Below are 18193 nucleotides of genomic sequence, written 5' to 3' on the forward strand. Positions count from 1 at the left end.
CAAGAAGTCACTTGGGCATTCCACTTGAGAACCCAGGCGTGGCACGTCAAGCTTGAAGAGTTCACAAATCGATGGGCGTGCTACTTGAACAGCATGGCGTGGCACGCTGGTACAATAATCCAGAGAAGGGGCTAAAAGAAATTGAAGACTGGGCGTGCCACTTGAAGTTGAAGGCGTGGCACGCCAACCTCAAAACCTCACTTAGGCGTGCCACTTGAGCAACCAGGCGTGGCACGCCAATGCCCAAAGATAACAAAAGCAAGGACTGGGCGTGCCACTTGGTGTCGAAGGCGTGGCATGCCAACCCAAGCATGTCACTATGGCGTTCCACTTGAAGGCTGAGGCGTGGCACGCCAACTACTAGAACCAAGACAAGATCATGGGCATGGCACGCCAACCTTTAGGCGTGGCACGCTGGTATAAGTTTCCAGAGAGGATGAAGGAGGCCAATTACATGGGGCGTGCCACTTGGTATCGAAGGCGTGGCACGCCACTCACTATTCTTCACTTAGGCGTGCCACTTGAATCCCAGGCGTGGCACGCCAGTGCCATTCAAAGAGCAAAGAAGAATTGGGGCGTGCCACTTGAGTTCGTGGCGTGGCACGCCAAACAGAGGAACCACTCACTCATAAAGGGGCGTACGCTAGTTCAACTTTCCAGAGAAGCTTAGCCAAGCATAGAGCAAGGGCGTGGCACGCCAGACCCTGGGCGTGCCACGCTAGTTCAAGTTTCCAGAGGACAAGGTAAAAGGAAAAAGGCTAGGGCGTGCCACTTGAGCTCGAAGGCGTGGCACGCCAAGGTTGTTAAAGAGACGAGCGTGTCACTTGAAGGGCTGGGCGTGGCACGCCAAGCTAAAAGCAAAGAGTACGTGACACGCCACTAGAGCGCCAATCACATGCCAGCTGGGAGATCACACTTATTGAGCTTCTTTTCCCTCCAAAATGTAATTTTCCTTTTTCACTTTTGTAATTCTTTTATTTTACTAGGAGTAGTATAAATACCTCCAAGGAGTACTGAAGAAGGGGGTTAAGCAATCAGTTTTAGATCCACTTTTACACTTTACTTTTGAGTACTTTTTAAGCTATGAGTATCTAACTTCCCTCTCATTGAGGGAGGGAGCTCTGCTGTACTTGATGGATTGATAATAGTGAAATTCTTTTTCTCTTCGTCTTCTCTTTGATTTGCTAGAAGGAATTTCGTTCTTAATGCTTAGTGTTCAATTATCTTGGGAAAGAGATAGAATGCAATTGGGTTTCATGGGAACCTTGGGAAAGGAAACATGAAACCATGCTTGAAATCCCTTCTCACACTTGAGTAGAATCTGGGTTTTGGTGTTTGGATATGTGACATATAATCCTCCCTCTACTTGGACCTATAATGGTGTGTGGTATAATCAGGGACCAAGCATATCTCTCTTCATGAGCAACTAGACCAAGGAATTGGCTATTGATCAAGATCTGAGAGATTGAGTCACCAAAGGATTGGGGCTCAATCAATCATGATTGCCAAGAGGTCAATGAGTTGCATGATTGAAGAGGATATAAGCTAGATTTGATCCAAAGAGACAACATCTCCCAATCTCAATGAATTTTCCCATTCTTGTCTATCCATTTCTTTACAGTTTAATTTTACATTCAGCAATCCCCCATTCCCATTTACTTTCAAGTCATTTATGATTCTGCACTTTACATTCTACCATTTTTATTTCTGCACTTTATTGTTTTTCTTTATATTCTAGTCATTTACATTTATGTCATTTACAATTTTGCACTTCACAATCTTATTGATCCACTTGACTAATTCATCAATTAATTAAAACTGCTCGAATTTTCCAATCTCTGTGGATACGATCCCACTCCACTGTGGGTTATTACTTGACGATAATTTTGGTGCACTTGCCAAAAGAACTAATTCACCAATTTTTGAATGGGCTGTGAATTGGACTCATCAGCTATCAACCCACTTCAGAGGGCCAGGGAGCATAGAGCTCATGCTCATGAGCCTCATGTGCAACAACAACAACAACAACAAGAAGAGGCATAAGAGCAACCACATTTTCTAGCACTCCAACCACTACCATATCAGTAATACCAACCATTTATAGAAGGATTCAATTGGGAATAATTGCAAGAAGATGTACACCAAATGAAGGGAGACCTACACCATCTGAGGGAGGATGTCAACCAATTCAAGGATAATCAACAACAACAATAGAACCAAGTGAATCAGAGCATACAACAACTCCAAGGGAGTTGGGAGCACATGAGAAAGGAGCAGCAAGAACTGTTCGACTGGGGGGTGTGAAGTGCACTCGACAAAATAGTAGAGTAAGGCAAATGGCAACAGAGGAACCTTGCTGAGTTCAGATATCTTTATGATGCTAGAACCATTTCAAGGAGGTAATATGATATCAACACACAAGCAAAACTGAATCACTTGTGTAATGCTGTAGTCGCTTTAAACCCAGGATACCCCAACATTCATGCAAGGAATGAAGGAGTTGAGTGCAAGACAAGAAGAAATTCTAGCCAAGCACAAGGAGGATGAAAGGAACTACATGAGAAGGCTGGGATTTTGGAAGCCCAAAGACAAGAAAGCACAAGAAGAATCGTCCAAAAAGGATGAAGATGACTCCTCCCCTTCCAAGAAGAAAGACAAAGGCAAGGGGCCAATGAACTGAAGTTGAAGCTGCTGATGAGTGGATAATTTATACGCTTTTTGGCATTGTTTTCAGTATATTTTTAGTATATTTTAATTAGTTTTTATTATATTTTTATTAGCTTTTAATTAAAAATCACAATTATAGACTTTACTATGAGTTTGTGTGTTTTTCTGTGATTTCAGGTATTTTCTGGCTGAAATTGAGGGACCTGAGCAAAAATCTGATTCAGAGGCTGAAAAAGGACTGCAGATGCTGTTGGATTCTGACCTCCCTGCACTCAAAGTGGATTTTCTGGAGCTACAGAAGCCCAATCTCCACGCTCTCAATTGCTTTGGAAAGTAGACATCCTTGGCTTTCCAGAAATATATAATAGTCCATATTTTGCCCGAGATTTGATGGCCCAAACAGGCATTCCAAGTCAGCTCAAGAATTCTGGCATTTAACGCCGGAACTGGCACAAAAGCTAGAGTTAAACGCCCAAACTGGCACAAAAGCTAGCGTTTAACTCCAAGAAAAGTCTCTACACATGGAAGCTTCAATGCTCAGCCCAAGCACACACTAAGTGGGCCTGGAAGAAGATTTCTGCATTAATTACTGATTTCTGTAAATCCTAGGCTACTAGTTATCTATAAATAGGACCTTTTGCTATTGTATTTTCATCTTTTGATCATCCTGGAATCATGTTTTGATGATTGAACCCTCTTTGGGAGGCTGGCCATTCGGCCATGCCTAGACCTTTTGTTCTTATGTATTTTCAACGGTGGAGTTTCTACACACCATAGATTAAGGTGTGGAGCTTTGCTGTTCTTCATGAATTATTACAAAGTACTATTGTTTTTCTATTCAATTCAAGTCTATTTCTTCTCTAAGATGTTCATTCACACCCAAGAACATGATGAATGTGATGATTATGTGACACTCATCACCATTCTCACCTATGAACGCGTGACTGACAACCACTTCTGTTCTACATGAACAAACTTGAATGCATATCTCTTGGGTTTCTGATCTAAGATTGGAACCTTCGTGGTATAGGCTAGAATTATTGGCGGCCATTCCTGAGATCCGGAACGTCTAAACCTTGTCTGTGGTATTCTGAGTAGGTGATCCACAGAAAACTTGTCTCATAACAAATTTCCTTCGGCAAGTGTACCGAATTTGTCGTCAAGTAAAAACTCACAATAGAGTGAGGTCGAATCCCACAGGGATTGATTGATCAAGCAACTTTAACTAGAGGAATGTTCTAGTTGAGCGAATCAGAATTTGAGTTGAGAATTGCAGAAAATTAAATAACGGGAAAGTAAATAACAGAAAAGTAAATGCTGGAAATAAAGAGCTGAATGTAGATGACGGAAAGTAAATTGCAGAATCTTAAATGGGAATGGGGTAATTGCTCATAAAAGTAAATGACAGAAATTAAAGAGAATGGGTAAGATCAGAAATGGGGAGTTCATTGGGCTCAGGAGATGTTGCATTCTCCGAATCAATTTCATTTTCATTTCTTCTTCAATCAATGCACTCATTGATCTCCTTGGCAATCTTAAGTGATCGAATTACGATTCCTTGTAATTCAATCTCTCAAATCTTGATCAATAGCCAATTCCTTGGTCAATTGCTCATGAGAAGAGATGAAGTATGGTCACTGATTATACCACATGCATTTCCTAAATCAAGTGTTGAAAGGATTATAGTCACATATCCATCCAAACCCAATTTGGTCCAGTATGAGAAAGCATTTCTAGCAAGATCTCTTCATTCCTCTTTCAAGGTTCAGAAGAGATCCAAGTTTGAATAGCTTCTTTTCTAAGATAACTACCCAATTGGATGAAGATCGAAAGCTTTCAAGTAAAATCAAGAGAAAAGATAGAAGAAGAATAATGAAAACTAGTATTGATCCATCAAATTACAACAGAGCTCCCTAACCCAATGAAAGGGGTTTAGTTATTCATAGCTCTGGAAAATGAAAATAAAGATGGAGAATACATTATGAAACTAGAAGTGCAGAGAAAGTAAAATACAGAGAGTAGTTCTATGCCAAGAGGCTCCCTATAATTTCCCACTCTCTTTTTCAATTCAAAGCTATTCCTATATATACTACTCTTCTGATCTTCTAGTTGGCTCTTCAAGTCTTGGGTATGGGCCTTTGGATCTTGAGTTTGAAGCAGTTATCTTCTTCATTGGGCTTGGCTTTACTTGCAGAGAGAAAGTGTGAAGTGGGCAGAGACTTCAGCTCAGGACGTTAGTGGTGTTAACGTTCAGTCAAAATATGGGTTCGAGAACGTTAGTGACAATTACCTTTTTCACTAACGTTCCTCACCAAAGTAAGAGCCACGTTAACTTCAATGTTAGTGGTACAAACATTGCCACTAACGTTGCCTCTATGTCCTTCGCACATGTTATTGGGACTCACCTTTTCCAGTAACGTTGAGAAGTCTCTCCCTTCCTTACGTTAGAGTCCACGTTAACTTAGTTAACGTGGCTCTTTTAACGTAGGCTTGCCAACCTTCGAGAACGTTAGTGACACTTACCTTTGTCACTAACGTTCCAATGTGCCCTTAGCTCCCACGTTAGAGTCCATGTTAACTAGGTTAACGTGGCCTCTAACGTGGCTGTGCTAGCCATCTCCAACGTTAGTGACAAAGGTGAATGTCACTAACGTTAGCTTCCACATTAACTAAGTTAACGTGGGAGTTAACGTGGCTCATTGTGGCTTGTGTGGGCTCCTTCCAACGTTAGTGACAATGTTAGGTGTCACTAATGTTGGCGATCACCTTCCTTCTTCACGTTAGCTTCCACGTTAACTAGGTTAACGTGGGAGTTAACGTGGCTTATTGGGGCTTCTGTAGGTTAATCTCAACGTTAGTGACAATGTTTGGTGTCACTAACATTGACGACCACCTACTTTCTTCACGTTAGCTTCCACGTTAACTAGGTTAACGTGGGAGTTAACGTGGCTTATTGTGACTTGGCCAACGTTAATGACAAAGTTGAATGTCACTAACGTTGGCTTCCCCTTTACTTCTTAACGTTAGAGGCCACGTTAACTAAGTTAACGTGGCTCTTAACGTGGCCACTTATGAGCTTGGTCCAACGTTAGTGATAATGTTAAGTGTCACTAACGTTGGCTCCCTTTCCTTTCTTTCACGTTAGAGTTCACGTTAACTTAGTTAACGTGACTCTTAACGTGGGCAATGATGGCTTCGAGAGCATTATTGGCGATTACTTTTCTCATTAACTTTGCAAGTTACTCCCATTCAACGTTAGTGCCCACGTTAGTGTAACTAACGTAGCCACTAATGTGGTTCTTTTTTGCTTCCTTTGTCCTGAAATCAAGCAATCAAGTGCATCAAAGTTCTGGTCCAAGTCATGGGAAATGCAACATCAAATTTGTCATAAAATTCATGCAAAATCCTCATAAAATCATGTAAAGTGCACAATGTATGCTTGAATCAAGATGTAAGTGAATATCTACCCAAAACTAGCTTATTTTCTAAGGAAATACATGAAACTACCCTAAAAAAAGTAAAGAAAAGGTCAGTGAAACTGGCCAAAATGCCCTGGCATCACAACACCAAACTTAAAGCTTGCTTGTCCCTAAGTAAGTACTGGAACAAGAAAATAATGAATGGAATGCCAAGAGAAATGAGTCATTCTTGTGGAGGTCATGCCCCTGGTTTTATGGTGGTTTCATGCATAGCAACTTAGGTTCATTCTTGGCTTTCAGACCTTTATCATGTCCTAGAATACTCACTGTGATTGCATCCCATGAGACCTTTATTCATTGATCATTTTATTGTTATTTCAGGGCTTATTTGTGTTCTTAGGCTAAGTGCTCTGTAAAGGGGCGACTCTTTAAGATAAGCTTTCAGCCAACACTCCCGAACCAGTTGGTTCAAGGTGCTAGGTGTTAAGACACCCCTAAGGACTTACTCCCTCAAGTCTCTTTTCCCCATACATACACACCACAGGCATATAGTTTATTTATTTTCTTTTCTTGAGACCTTGGTGTCCAGCACCTCTTTGGGTTACTAAATGCTCTGTAGTGAAGGTTACTCTTGATAGTGGACTTTTAGCTGATAATCCCGAGTTAGTTAACCCAAGTTACCAAGTGATAAGGCACCCCTAAGAGCTTATTCATCCAAGTAGATCCCTCATACAGGAGCACCACAGACACATGCCTCAAGATTAAAACCATTGGTGCCTAGCCTTATTGCTTACTCTTTTTCTTTTATTTTTCAACCTTTATTGTTCTTTCCCTTTTTCTTATTAGGATCTTCTTATTTAGCTAGTCTCATGGGGTATATTCAAAGCATATAATTCAGAACAGATAGTTGTCTTCCCACCTTATGGTTGAACCAACTTAGCTAACTTATGACTATACTATAAACTCATGAACTTACTCCATAGTATGAACTCCTCTCTGGTCTTTTGAAACACTCATTTTCTTTTTCATTTGATTCAAAGGGACAAGCATACAAGTAAGCAAAGTACGGATGCAGTGACATAAAGACTAGCAAACATAGACCTCTTCAACCAAAAACTTAAAAGACAAAATAAAAATAATTCAAACTAACATGGAAGCAAGTTCTATTTCATACAAGATCTTCCTTATTTAAAGCGTAGAGAAAGATGGACCAAAGAAGGAACTCCACCACCTTTTACTCTTGTGGATGCCCATGCTTTCCTCCTTGTTTGTCTTCTTTGTGTCCTCTTGCATTCCCTCGCATTCGTGCCAATCTTGCTTGCTTCCAATCCTCAAGTGCCTTCCTCACTGATTCATGACTCTCTTCCACCTTTTGTCTTTCTTCCCGTGCTAATTCATCCCTCATTTCTTCATACCTTGTGATTCCTGGATGCAATATAGGCAGCTGTCCTACCAAGTAACCGAGCCTGGCTTGAGTATTTATATGATGCCCAGTCTCGCTCAGGTAAACTCCTTCTGCGAATGCCCTTTGCTTGTCCAATAGTTCTGCCTGTTCTATTTGTCTTCGATGCATCTCATGTATATGTGCACCTTGATGTGCTTGGATGTTGATTAGCCTCTGGATGGATTCTTGTTGCTCATTTTGCCTTTGTTCCATCCTGTGGAATGTTTCACTCCATTGTTGTCCTTGACTCAGTTGCTGATCTATCATTTGCTTTTGCCACTCCCCTTGTTGAGTCATCCATCTTGAGAGTGACTCCTCTTGCTGTCCCATCATCTGTAATTGAAGCTCTCTCTATGCTCCTTGGCTTTCCACATATTGTCGAGATAGCCCATCAATGGCTTCCTGCAATTGGTGCATATCCAAGGTGGCTGGTGCTTGCCCCTCTACGACTTGTCCTTCTACTACTTGAGGGGCCGGCCTCTTCCTTTGCTTCCGTTGAGGCAGGGGGGATGCGGTAGCATGCATTCGTCGAACGGTTATTGGAATACCCTCTTTTATCCACACGGGGTCCTCATCTTCAAACACCACCCCAGCTTTCTTGCACAGTCGGTAAATAGTGCTGGGGTAATCTAACGTTCCCCTTGAGTCGCTTTTCTCTGCCATTTTTCTAATACCTTCTGCTATGAGTTCATGAACCTTGATCTCTCCTCCTTTGAGTATACAGTGCACTAGTTTGGTTCTCTTGAGATTCACCTCCGAGTTGTTCGCTGCTGGGAGGATGGACCTCCTTACAATTTTGAACCACCCTTTTGCTTCCGGGGTGAGATCTGCTCTCTTGATGAACCTTAGTCTCCTATCTGCATATCTTTCCCAGTCAGCTCCTGATACACAAATGTCTTGCACAATCTGGTCATGATTAGGGTTGTTGTCCATTCTTGAATGATAACTCTCTTCTTCAAACGGTATGGACCGCAACTTTAATGCCCTCATGACACTCATGGGACCAAAATCCACAATCTTTCCTCTCACAAAGCTTGTATATGACTCATCTGCCTTATCATATTGGACCGCATTTGCATAAAACTCTCTTATAAGATTTGCATTCACCTTAATGACCGGATCAGTGAGGAGCTCCCATCTTCTCTTTTCTACCTTCTTTGTGATTTCGGAACACTCAGTTTTCCTAACTTGAAATCCCAGCTCATAAATGATCTCCTTATCCACCATCCACCCGTATTGCAATGTATGGTGCAAGCTTCTAAATCTCTTTTCATCATACGGGTGTTGCTCCATAGGTTCATTTCCCTTCCTTCTTTTAGAGCTCGAAGATGCTATGAATGAGGGTTAATGTGTGAAGTTGGCAAGGGTGTGGAGACTTTCGGTTGTTTAGGGTTGAGTGCAATGGATGGAGTGAGGGAGAATGTTTTTTAAAAGGTTAGGAAATGTTTTGTTCTGAAATGGATATGTGTGAAGAGTGGGTGTGGAGTGTGAAGCTAGGGCACGGAACAAGGATTACTTATATAGAGAGGTTGTGAGTGAATGGAGGGTGTGGATTGATGGAGTGGTTGCTTTGATGGACGGTTGGGGTTGTGCATGGAGAAGGGACAAGGATCATCACTTTATGAGGGTTATTGGTTCTGTCTTCAAGGGTCTCTTTTTTTCAATGTTGCATGGCAACATTTTCCAATGTGTTCCCTTTTGAGAACAAGTGTGTAGTCCCTCTTCATGAAGTGGCTGAACCTTTCTCATTTAATTGTCCAATCAATCTCCTTCAAGGCTCCTCTCCTTTTTCCTATAAAGATAAAATAAGAAAAGTAAGAATTAATATCATAAAAAAAAACAATTTAAACTTTACGACTAGAATAATAAAAAGAAGAAAAGATTAGATTGTTTATTCATGAACTCCAACTAACTAACTAACTGTGTATCCTTATATGCACATTGGTGGCACCATGGGGTGACACCAAACTTAGTTTGGAGCACTGTGATGGAAAGTTCTGTTCAAAGCTCCAAGACTAGCATGCTCTCAGTTGCATTCATGCTTTCTTGGCACGCTTTGAACACCAAACTTATTCTTCACTATATACTGCAATATAAGGATTTCACCAAGTATTTGTCAAGTTTGGATTAGGATTCATGAATATTGACTTATTCACTATTTTCTAAAAGTATATAAAACATGGGTTGCCTCCCATGAAGCGCTTCTTTAGTGTCACTAGCTTGACGTTTCTCCCTCATCAGGGTGGTTGGTAATGCTTAAAGTCCTCCCCTCTTGCTGTGGACTTATATCCATTGGTTGTATCAATGATCTCTACATGTTCCAAGGAGAGAACTCTGTTGATAGTGAAGACCTTAGGTAACTGAGATGGTACAGTGGGGAGATTAGGGGGGATATCTGGGAAGTAAGCTGAGATAACTTTATCCCCTGGAGAGAAGTCCTCTGTAGGGATCTTCTTGTTCCTCTACCCTCTTGGTACCTTCTTCTTTGTCCCTTTTGATGTTGCCTTACTCTTTGTGACTTCTTCTTCTAAGGGAATTTTGTTGTTGTCTCCACATGTCTCTGGTGGTTTAGGTTCCTCCAGCTTTTCCTTGAGCTGTGACAACTGCTTATTTCCTTGTTCATCAACCAAGGGCTTTCCCATATGGGCTGGTTGTGCTTCAGTGCTTGCTTCCTCTTTTAGTATCCCATTATGATCTTTGCTTGGTTCTTTGTTCTCTTGGTCTGCTTCTTGTGAGAGTTTGAAGACATTAAAGCTGAGTCATTCATCATGAATCCTCAATATTAACTCCCCTCGCTCCACATCTATGAGTGCTCTGGCTGTAGCTAGGAATGGTCTTCTCAATATGATTGGGTGAGTGTAACTCTCTTCCATATCCAATATGACAAAGTCTGTTGGAAGGAAGTATTTCCCAACTTTTACCAGTACATTCTCCACCACTCCTATTGCTTGTTTTTCAGTTTTGTCAGCTAGCCTAATGACTACATCTGTGGGTATTATCTCATTGATCTGCAGCCTCTTTGATGACAAGTCATCTTAGCCTAGTTTCACTAGCCTTTTTCTTTTGTTTTCAATTGAATTATGCACTTTCTTGAGCCATAAGCAAGCCAATTGGGTAGATTTTCATGCTTCCTTTGATTTAATCAACCATAGATGAATTAATGCAATTTTATGAGGTTTTATGCTATAATTGTCACATATTATGAAAGAATTAATATCTCATGATTTTGAGCATAGCTTTGATGTGTTTGGTTGATTAATGATAGGTGAAGAAAGCTTGGAGAAAGGTTGAAGCAAGAAGGAATGGCTAGGAGGAAGAGAGGACAAAAAGTTTGAGCAAAAGTTTGCCTCAAACTTTAGCTCAAACTTTTGGAATAAGTGCAAACGAACCAGGGAACAAAAAGCTTGACCAAAAGTTTGCCTCAAACGTTTTGGCAAACGTTGGCATCACAAATCAACACCCTGGAGAGCAAAAGTTTGCGCCAACGTTTGCCTCAAACGTTTTGGCAAACGTTGGCGCCATGAACAACACACCCTGGAGAGCAAAAGTTTGCGCCAACGTTTGTCTCAAACTTTTTGGCAAACGTTGGTGCCATGAGTGTGCAAGGGGGAGCCAACGTTTGAGCAAAAGTTTGACCCCAAACTTTGGCTCAAACGTTGGTAGCAGCAAAATGGGGTGGCTGATGTGAAAAGTTTGAGTAAAAGTTTGCCTCAAACTTTTACTCAAACTTTTACTCAAGCTTTCATAATTCCAAACCCGGTTCACTTCGGTTCTTCTCCAAACTCCAAGAGCAATCAACCAAGGCCTCTATCAACCCAATTCCATCAAGAGCAAAGGCCCAATTGAAGGCTTGAAGACCATTTGAAGAAAGTGTATAAATAGCATAGGATTTAAGTTTTCGGGGAGCTTTCTTTTCGGTTTTGATTCATACACTTAGTAGAGAGCTCAGTTTACTTTTCTTGGCATTGTTGTTTTAATTCAAGGGAATTTGGGAGGAGAATTGATCTCTCTTCTTCCTTGTTCTTGCTTCGGATCTTGGGTGGAGAATTGAAGAGCTTCTGTTTCAATCTCACCTTGGGATCTTGTTTAGTTCTTTGCTTAATTGAATTTCCCGTTTCTGTTAATTGCTTCTGTCTTCTACTTTCTCTGCAAATTTACATTTCCTTTGCAATTGTTCTTGTTGGATCTAGGAAGGCATTGAGATCTAGACTTGGTTATCTAGTCTCTTGGGTCCTGAGATCTGAATTTCCCATTTTCAATTCTCTGTTTACTGCTTTTCATGTTCATTTACATTTCTGTTTTTAGATCCGATTCAACCCAAGGCATCTTCTACTTTTCTGTTTGTTGAATTTTACTTTTCCTTGTTTAATTTCTGCAAATCCAATTCCCAATTCCCTTTACAATTCAAGCCATTTATATTTCTTGCACTTTAAGATTCTGCAATTTACATTTCTTGCGTTCTAAGTTTCTGCCATTTAATTTCTTGTTCTTTAAGATTCACCACTTTAAATTTCAGTTCTCTTTAATTTCATGCAAATTACCCATTTCCTTTACTTTCTATGCAATTTAAATTCTGCAAATCACAAATCTCTCAACCAAATCTTGATTCGCTTGACTAAATCAACCACTAAACTAAAATTGCTCAATCCTTCAATCCCTGTGGGATCGACCTCAATCCCGTGAGTTATTATTACTTGATGCGACCCAGTGCACTTGCCGGCGAGTTTTGTGTCGGATCGTTTTCCGCTACATCAAGTTTTTGGCGCCGTTGCCGGGGATTGATTAGATTGACAATGATTAAGTGAGGTGGTGATCTAGATCTAGCATTTTTATTTTCTGTTTCTTTAATTTTCAATTAACCCACTAACTGTTTGAATTTTTGCTTAAGCTAACTAAAACTTCATTCTAGCAGTAGATTGAAGTGTCATTGGTTTTGTGAGTTTCTCATGTTCTGCTTGTATGTCAGGTACAAGAAGAACCATATTCACCTCTCAGGAGCAAGACGAACGAACTCTCAGGAGGTTAAGAAGAGCTGAAAGAGGGAAAAATATTGTTGGAGAAGAGGAATCAGAAGAAGAATTCCAAGATATGGAGGAACATTCAACCAATCCACCTGGTGGAGCAGCTAACAACAATAACAACCCACCCCAGAGGAGAGTTTTGGCCTCCTATACCTTTGCAAATCCTAGACATTGTGGAAGCAGCATCTTAACTCCAAATGTCAATGCAAACAATTTTGAACTAAAGCCACAACTTATCACTTTAGTTCAAAACAATTGCTCTTTTGGAGGAGGACCACTTGAAGACCCGAACCAACACTTATCCACGTTCTTGAGGATTTGTGACACTGTCAAAACTAATGGTGTGCCTCCTGACAGCTACAAGCTATTGCTATTCCCATTTTCTCTCAGGGACAAGGCCACTCAATGGTTAGAATCTTTTCCAAGAGACAGCATCAACAACTGGGATGATTTGGTAACCAAGTTCCTTGCCAAATTTTACCCACCTCAAAGGATCATAAGGTTGAAGACTGAGGTACAAACATTTACACAAATAGAGGCTGAATCCATACATGAGGCATGGGAGAGATACAAGGCTCTAATCAGGAAATGTCCTCCTGAAATGTTCACTGAGTGGGATAAGCTGCAGAATTTCTATGAGGGCTTAACATTGAAATCCCAGGAAGCTTTGGATCATTCAGTTGGAGGTTCTTTGCAACTCATGAAAACTGCAGAGGAAGCTCAAAATCTCATTGATATGGTGGCTAACAATCAATATTTCTTTGCTCATCAAAGAAACCGCCAACCATCACAAAGGAGAGGAGTAATGGAGCTAGAAGGAGTGGACTCAATCTTGGCTCAAAATAAGATGATGCAGCAGCAAATTCAACAACAATTTGAGCAAATGGCCAAGAGGATTGATAGCCTCCAAGTTGCAGCAGTTAACACTAGCCAACCATCAAACACATGGGGGCAGAATGAAGAAATTCAAGAAGAGCAGCAGCAAGAACAAGTCCAGTATATGCATAACCAAAATTCTGGTCCAAATGAAGTCTATGGTGATACTTACAACCCCTCATGGAAGAATCACCCCAACCTTAGATGGGGAGATAGTCACAACCAGAACCAACAACCATGGCAGAGGAACTCAAACTAAAATAATTTAAGAAACAACCAAAACTACAACCAGCAGCAGCAAACTAACCAAAACCTTTACAGAAAGCCTCAAAACAACTACCCCAACTTCAACCAGTACCAATCCAATAACCAACCCACCAACCAAAATGCCTACCATCCACCAACCACATCTCACAACCCACCACAAGCACCACCTGAATCCCAAAGACTCACTAACTTGGAGACTTTGATAGACAAAATATTGAAGCACCAGGAAATGACAACCAAAAACCATGAAGCTTCAATGAAAAGCCTAGAGAGGCAGATTGGGCAAATCTCCAAGCAGATTTCTATTGAGAGACCTTCAAGCTCACTGTCCAGTGACACAATCCCAAATCCTAAGGAGGAATGCAAGGCAATACAATTAAGGAGTGGGAGAACATTGATGAGTAACAATGACACTACAAAGAGGCAAGCAGAGAGCAACAAAAGGCCAAAAGAAGATGAGGAGCAAACAAAGGAAGATGAAGCCAAGGATCAAGAGGTGATGCCCAGCAAGAGCACTGAGAAACTCAAAGAGAGGGACAACCAACCACACAGCTCAACAGAAGTGACTCAGGGACAGCATCAAATAGGAAAGAGCATCACACCTACACTGCCATATCCCCAGAGGTTCAACAAAGAGGCCAAGGACCAACATTTTCATAAGTTCCTTGAGACCTTCAAGAAACTGGAGATCAATATCCCCTTGGCTGAAGCACTTGAGCAAATGCCTCTGTATGCCAAGTTTTTGAAGGAGCTTATCAATAAGAAAAGAAGTTGGCTTGATAAGGAAACCGTGTTACTCACCGAGGAGTGCAGTACTGTGATTCAAAGGGGCATTCCACCAAAACTCAGGGATCCAGGAAGTTTTGTAGTCTCATGCACCATTGGCAGAATAGTTCTCAACAAAGCTCTCTGTGACCTTGGTGCCAGCATCAACTTAATGCCTCTCTCAATGATGAGAAAGCTTGCCATAGAAGAACTTAAACCCACCAGGATGTCATTGGTCATGGCTGACAGATCAATCAAAACACCCAGTGGAATTGTGGAGAATCTGTTGGTGAAGGTGGGGAAGTTTATTTTCCCAGCAGATTTTGTGATTTTGGATACTGAAGAGGAAGGAAACAACTCAATCATTTTGGGAAGGCCATTTCTAGCCACAGCAAGGGTCATCATTGATGTAGAAAAAGGAGAAATGATCTTCAGGGTCCACAATGAGCAAATAGTCATAAACGTTTTCAAGTCAATGCAACACATTCCTGAGCAAGAGGATTACATGAGAGTGGATATGATAGAGAGTTTGGTGGAAGAAATGCTGGAAGAAAGTCCTCAAGAGCGAGAAGGAAATCAAGGGGCAACAGAGGAACAAGTAGCTGAGACTTCTATTGAGCAAGATGAAAAACAAGACAAGAAGGAAGAAGTACGAAAACAAGAACTGAAACCATTACCCACCCATCTCAAATATGCATTCCTTGGCACATCGGAAAGCTTCCCAGTGATCATTAATTCATCCCTGACGAAGAAGGAAGAAGGAGAACTTCTTGATGTACTCAAAACTCACAAAGATGCCTTGGGGTGGACCATTGATGACCTGAAAGGCATCAGCCCTGCAGTGTGTATGCATAAGATCCTTTTGAAAGATAATTCCAAACCAGTGGTTCAACCTCAAAGAAGGCTAAATCCCACAATAAAGGAAGTTGTCCAGAAGGAAGTAATGAAGTTGTGGAATGCAGGGATAATCTTCCCAATATCTGACAGCCCATGGGTGAGCCCGGTTCAAGTTGTACCAAAGAAAGGAGGAATGACGGTCATCACTAATGAGAAGAATGAGTTGATCCCTACTAGAACAGTGACTGGGTGGAGGATGTGCATAGACTATAGAAGATTGAATGATGCCACCAGGAAGGACCATTTTCCTCTCCCATTCATTGATCAGATGTTGGAAAGGTTGGCCGGCCATGCCTATTATTGCTTTTTGGATGGATATTCTGGGTATAATCAAATCGTGGTGGACCCCAAGGACCAAGAGAAGACTGCCTTTACATGTCCATTTGGAGTCTTTGCATACCAGAGGATGCCCTTTGGGCTTTGTAACGCCCCTGCCACATTTCAAAGGTGTATGCTCTCCATTTTCTCTGATATGGTCGAAAAGTTTCTAGAGCTCTTCATGGATGACTTCTCTGTTTTTGGTGATAATTTTAATGCTTGCCTAAACCATTTAACCCTTGTCTTGAAACGGTGCCAAGAAACTAATTTGGTTTTGAACTGGGAGAAATGCCATTTCATGGTACCCGAAGGGATTGTTCTCGGCCATAAAGTTTCAAGAAAAGGGATAGAGGTTGATAAGGCAAAGGTTGAGATCATAGAAAAACTCCCTCCACCAATTAATGTGAAATCTGTTAGAAGTTTCTTGGGGCATGCCGGATTTTATAGAAGGTTTATCAAGGATTTTTCAAAAATAGCCAAACCTTTGAGTAATCTGTTAATGCTTGATAACCCTTTTGTTTTTGATGAAAACTGCCAGCATGCTTTTGAAACTTTAAAAAATAGACTCACAACAGCACCAATCATCACACCTCCAGATTGGGAATTACCTTTTGAACTCATGTGTGATGCAAGTGACCTTTTAATTGGTGCTGTACTTGGGCAAAAGAAGGAAAACTTACATCATGTCATATATTATGCAAGTAAAGTGCTGAATGAGGCCCAAAAAAATTACACCGCAACAGAAAAGGAGTTGCTAGCTGTAGTTTATGTATTTGATAAGTTTAGATCATACTTGATAGGATCCAAAGTCGTGGTTTATACTGACCATGCTGCACTTAAGTATTTGATGTCAAAGCAGGATGCTAAACCAAGACTTATCAGGTGGATATTGCTCCTACAAGAGTTTGACATCGAGGTAAGAGACAGGAAGGGCACTGAAAACCAGATTGCTGATCATTTGTCGAGACTACCACATGAAGCAATTCAAAAAGCCTCTCAGCCCGTGAATGAAAGCTTCCCAGATGAACACCTGTTGCAGATCCAGCAAGCACCTTGGTTTGCTGACATAGCAAACTACAAAAGTGGGAAGGAAGATACCTCAAGAGTTCTCTAAGCAACAAGTGAAGAAGTTAATCAATGAAGCAAGGAAATTTTCATGGGATAAACCCTTCTTGTTCAAGAGATGTTCTGATGGAGTGATTAGAAGGTGTGTTCCCGAGGGCGAAATGAGGGACATCTTGTGGCATTGTCATGGTTCAGCTTATGGTGGACACTTTGGCCCAGAAAAAATAGCTGCAAAGATACTGCAGAGCGGCTTCTATTGGCCAACTATCTTCAAGGATTCCAGAGAGTATGTTCACCAATGCAATGAATGCCAGAAAGCAGGAGGACTAACAAGAAGGAATGAGATGCCTCAAAACTTCATCTTGGAATTGGAATTATTTGATCTATGGGGAATTGATTTCATGGGACCTTTTCCCCCTTCCTATTCTTTTAGATATATCTTAGTAGCAGTGGAGTACGTCTCAAAGTGGGTGGAAGCCATAGCCACAACCACCTGTGATGCACAGATTGTCCTCCAATTCCTTAAAAAGCACATTTTCACAAGATATGGAGTGCCCAAGGGTCTTGTTAGTGATGGTGGTGGTCACTTTTGCAACAAACAGATGGAGAAACTCCTCCACAAATATGGAGTAATCCACAAAGTAGCTACACCTTACCACCCTCAGACTAACGGCCAGACTGAACTAGCAAATAGGGAATTAAAGAAGATCCTAGAGAAAACAGTGGGAATCACAAGAAAAGATTGGGCTAGAAAGCTAGAGGATGCATTGTGGGCATATAGGACAGCTTTTATGACTCCTATTGGCAAGTCACCTTTTCAGCTATTGTATGGCAAATCCTGCCACCTCCCTGTAGAGCTTGAACACAGAGCTTTTTGGGCCACTAAACTTCTCAACCTTGATCCCCAAGCTGTAGGAGAGAAAAGGTTGTTACAACTAAATGAGTTAGATGAATTCAGGCTAGAAGCTTATGAAAGTGCTAAGATATACAAGGAAAGAGCTAAGAGGTGGCATGACAAGAAGATCACAAAGAAGGAATTCAAGCCAGGACAGCAAGTGCTCCTGTATAATTCAAGGCTTAAGATTTTCCCTGGCAAACTGAAGTCTAAGTGGACTGGCCCATACTTGGTGACAAAGGTTTTTCCTTATAGGAGTATTGAACTTCTAGATGAAGCAACAAAGAATCAATTCACAGCAAATGGTCACAGAGCAAAGCTGTACTTGGGAGGACAATGGGATAAGGAAAAAGAGGTCCAGAACCTACAGCCTTCTTGAAAAGATTGAAGGATGTCAAGCTAGTGACAATAAAAGAGCGCTTGTTGGGAGGCAACCCAACCTGAGGTAGTTTTCTTTTCATAGCCTTTTCAATAAAAATGTTGAATAATTGGTATGCACTGCAAGGAGCTAAGTTTGGTGTTGCACACCAAAACAATTTAAGGGAGAATGAAGGATTTT

This window comes from Arachis ipaensis, chromosome B7 (assembly GCF_059453495.1).
Source record: "Arachis ipaensis isolate K30076 ecotype BB chromosome B7, ASM5945349v1, whole genome shotgun sequence".
Taxonomy (NCBI): domain Eukaryota; kingdom Viridiplantae; phylum Streptophyta; class Magnoliopsida; order Fabales; family Fabaceae; genus Arachis; species Arachis ipaensis.